At 37.9% G+C, this 4,511-nt stretch overlaps 1 long non-coding RNA gene across 1 annotated transcript in view; it reads right to left on the bottom strand.

Moving 5' to 3' along the window:
• Positions 1-1,083: 1,083 nt before the first annotated feature.
• Positions 1,084-4,511, bottom strand: part of LOC126644443 (uncharacterized) — a 20,730-nt gene continuing 17,302 nt past the window's right edge. The window contains exons 3-4 of the long non-coding RNA XR_007629930.1: positions 2,818-2,913; positions 1,084-1,144 (exon numbers count right to left, since the gene is read on the bottom strand). This is a non-coding gene — a long non-coding RNA (uncharacterized LOC126644443). The remainder of the gene's footprint in view (positions 1,145-2,817; positions 2,914-4,511) is intronic.

Raw genomic sequence — 4,511 nt, forward strand, 5'->3', positions numbered from 1 at the left:
TCCAGGAGGTGGTGGCTCCACCACCTCCATTGGCAACCCATTCCAATGCCCAATCACTCTCTCTGTGAAGAACCTCGTTCTAATGTCCAACCAAAACGTCCTCTGCCTCAGCTTAAGACTATCTCCTTTTGTCCTACTTCTGGTTGCCTGGGAGAAGAGACCAACCCCCATCTTGCTACAACCTCCTTTCAGGTAGTTGTAGAGAGTGATGAGGTCTCCCCTGAACCTCCTCTTCTCCAGGCTAAACATCAACTCTCTTAGCCCTCTTCATAGGACTTATTTAATTAAATTATATAATTTACTTTGAATTGCTGGTCAGGAACTACACTTTTTTGATAAGTTATGTTCAGTTTAGAGCTTTATAAGAATTGAGAGGTAGGTCCTCCTGTTGACTCATAGACAAGGACAACACCAGCACCCTCAGCCACTCCTCAAAGGACTTGTGCTGTTCTGTATCCTTGCTGGACACTGAGGTCAGGTTGACAGGCCTGTGGTTTCCCAGATCCTCTTTCCAACCCTTCTTGTCAATGGACATCACATTGGTCAAATGAGAACAGAAGAGAAGTAAAAAAAAGCCCAATGCAGCATCAGCAGGAGAATTCTGGAAGCAAGGGGCACAGGTGTTGTCAGATGAAGAGTTCAAAGGAAGGAAAAACAGGAAGAGTGATGAAGGAGGAGAGAATGCTCTCTTCCTTTCAGCAGCATCATGGTAGCAGGTAAGCTGCCATCAGCCTCTGGTTTTAGAGGTCTCAGGGCTACCTTACCTCTATTTTTAAGAACTCATAAAAAGTCACTTTCATTTCTTCAGGGAATACTGTAAACACAAGAAGTTTCCCACTTCAGAGGAAAATCAGTCTTCCAAACTTACTGAGTATCTACTTGGGTTAGTACATCTGCCATTGGAACAAGTCCATTTCTTGCCAGTATGAGATTAGGCCATCTTTTGTTTTCTAACAAGTGCTGACTTGTCAGAAAACAGTTGAAAATAATTTTATTAAACATTTATTACTTTACTTTCAAGGAATTCTGCAGTTTACTTAATCTTAAGGGGCATGTAAAATTAATATTTTTAACTAACCTTACCTGTAAACCTTAGGGCAGGCTTTCAGGAACCAAATTCCTTCTTCAGATAAAAACTTGTCTTCTATTAATAAAAAAATTTGTGTTTAGCTTTGTTTTCTAGTTTATCTTGCAAAGTTTGTATCAGGCTTTTGCATTCCATATCTTACCTGAAAAGCATGGATACTCCTGTAGGAACATGTACATTAACACATTACCTTGAAGAATTCCAACTTTTCTAATATTTGAGGTTAATTTCTGTATTTTGTTACCTTTAAAAGGTTTGCTTCATAATGCTGTTATCACTAGTTCATTATACCTCTCCTGAAAAATTTTCCCACAAGAGTTTTGTTGTGTATGCCCTTAATATTTCACAAGTGTTCCATAAAATACTACTGTCTCTTTAGAATTTATCATGTTCCTTTCCTTCCTCTAACTGCAGACAGAATATAATTCTTTTAGTGGTCTGTATGAATATTCATAAGTGACAAGTACTCTGAGTTCTAAAATATCGGATAGAGAGGTTTTACAATTATTAGATCAGGGCTTCTCTCAGTTGTACCCTGGGATTAAAATGTCTTTATTTCTGTGCAGTAGCAGAGGAAGAACACAAGATTACAATAGATTTAACAAAAAGGAGATAACTTTGCATTATTTTTCATTCTTCTTTCAGTCTCCATCACGAGGATGGAGTCACGCTGTGACATTCTTCTCTGGGTATTGGTACATGAGAATGATATACTCGACTTTGAATGTCTCGAGTTTAGTAACGTATAATAGTTGAGTTTTACTTCTTTCACCCCAGTATTTTGCATTTTGATAGGCAAGTGCCACTTCACCTCTAAGGCCCTTCTGCTGACCTTTAACACAGCAGGTAGCTTTAGCAGTGCAATTATCACAATGGGTTGTGGTGTCCTGGAGGAAGTCAGCATGTGCACATGTATAAACTGGGATATCAAGGATGTAAAAAGCAGGGGAGCATATACCAGGCAAAAAAAAGTCATTTGATCATGTCAACCCAGTCATGCCAAAGTCAGAGTGATGATGTGTTGGAAATTCTTACTTAGCCTCCTTCATGCATTTGAGAGAAAACGTACGAGACTACAGATTAATGTGACCCTGTTTTACTTTCTCTTAAGCTGCTACAGTTTCCAACTCAGAAAGTTCTGCCTACCACTTGAATAACAGGAAATCATCATACAGGAATGCTCTTTAGCTGCTTGATGCATAGTTACTAAGTTTGATCCCTGGTTTCCATTTTTATCACTGCCACTGATTCTTACACAGGTCATTGTTTCCAAATCTGCATGCCTAAAGCATAAATAAGTATCAGGGTGTCCATCCTTATTACATAGAACCACCTTTTAAGAGAAAAAACCACAATATTTCACTTTCAGTAATAAGAGGACACCAATAATGCGAGTTATTACTATACCAGGTTCAGCAAAGAGCAATCAATGTGCACTACCATAAGTGGAAGACAGCCCACCCATGAAAGGTAAAGCAAACCAGACAGAAATGTTTCACCTACTGTAGCTCTTACTACTGCGCTTCTAGTTACCACTACTGGTGGTGAGGAACTGCTCTCAAATGTTGCTTGAACTGAAAATGTTTTTTATGACAGAAGCATTTGTGTTATGTGATACTTTTGCCCTTATAAATATCTCTCAGGAAGCTTGGAGGGGCTATCTTTTCTTTAATGAGTAGCACCCTTTAGAAACACACTTGATACACCCTCTTTGCTTTTGCTTTCCTTACCTTCACGGTTTCTCTTTTCTTCGCTTTGTGGCTTTTGTTGTCACACAGTTTGCCTTCCCAAGCTCCGACCTCTCTCCATCTTCTCCCTCATTCTCCCTCCAAACAAAATAAAACAAAACTCTGTTCCTTATTTTTTCTTCCCAAGACAAGTTCATGGTTTTTAACATACTGCAGGAGGACAACCTATGCTGATTTTGCTGCTTAAATATTATTTTTCATAATTTCTGTGTTTATTTTTCCAAATATGCTAACAGACCTCCTGATGAGATCCCTTCTTTTCTCTTCACAATGTCCCCCTTAGGAATCTGAATGTTGTTAATATCTCTTGGGTAAAATCCAGCCACTGTGTTCACAGCAAGTCAAGCTGAATTTACTCCATGCTTTGCAGCTGTTCCATTGTCTCCTTATTACAACACAAGATTCTGTTTGTTTTATTTATTTATCATTTCTAAGTACCAGGCTTTCTGGCAAAATGTTGCCATCTGGAAGTTACATGGAAAATGTTTAGCGCAGCTTTAACACATGCTCCAGAGTATGTGTATGTGTACATGCATTTCATTCTTGGTAAATCAGCATTTAGGGAATATGGGGAAATAGACTGTGAAATGCCATCAGCTTGTCCTGAGCTATGGTGTTATTTCATAAAATTTCTAGCAAATTCAAATAGCAGAAACTCATCCAAGTCCTTAGTGTGCGCATTTGCTCCTCCCTGAGCTGCCAATATCAAAAGTATCTTAAACAACTATGTAAATGAAAAATGAAAAAAAAAAAAGGAAAAAATAGGTATTTCTGATGAATAACCATCACTTCTGACTGTGATAAATCACATTTCTATTCTCTTTATTTTGAGCATTTATTAGCATTTACTTCCCTCAGTTAAATGATGTGTCATAAATAATGTTTGTGCCTCTGGGAGCTTATATAGAGGATCTTCTGGTTTTCTCTGGCTTTTCCCTCATTCAGATTAACTAGTCAACCTCTCTGTTGACAGAGCATAAAATATTGAAATAAGGAAGAAAACTATCAGTATCTATATTAAGTTTTTCAGGTTTTGAGGTATGGATAGTTACTGCACTGTCTCACAGATCCCCTCATCACTGCTTGGTGCAATAGGAATTCCAGTTTCCATGTCTGCTGCTGTGTCCCCATGTCAGTTCAACAGAGATCTTCCCCAGCACATTACCCAAGACCATTAAGAGTAGGTCTATCTCCCTAGAAAAATTTACAGGTGAATTTCCACCTGTAAATCATAAAAACCATGGGGATATTTTAGTGACCTCAACTTGAATACCTTTACAGGCAACTCTACACGTCATGAATCCATCAGTAGGACTTGTAAACAAACAGGAAAAAAGAATAACTTCTGCTGAATACCAAGTTCTTTACAGTATGAATTTCCAACTGATTCTTCTTGAGTTTTCTGGATGGCTATGTAAAATATACTCATCTTTAATACTGATGAACTATGATTTAGTTCTACGTCGTCTTCAGTAAGAAGAATAATTTCTAAGGAATTTTTCAGAAATAATGCTGTCCACCAGGATTCATTTGGACCAGAACTGAGCTGATTATTTGTGATAGTTTGGATCCTCACCACTTATACAAATCTAAATAAAAATTGAAACATATCTCATGAATTGAATATGGATGTAACATACACCCTTCTGAAGTTGTCTCAATATATGTGTGATGCA

This window comes from Myiozetetes cayanensis, unplaced genomic scaffold (assembly GCF_022539395.1).
Source record: "Myiozetetes cayanensis isolate MyiCay16 unplaced genomic scaffold, myiCay2020 scf3, whole genome shotgun sequence".
NCBI classification, from domain to species: Eukaryota; Metazoa; Chordata; class Aves; order Passeriformes; family Tyrannidae; genus Myiozetetes; species Myiozetetes cayanensis.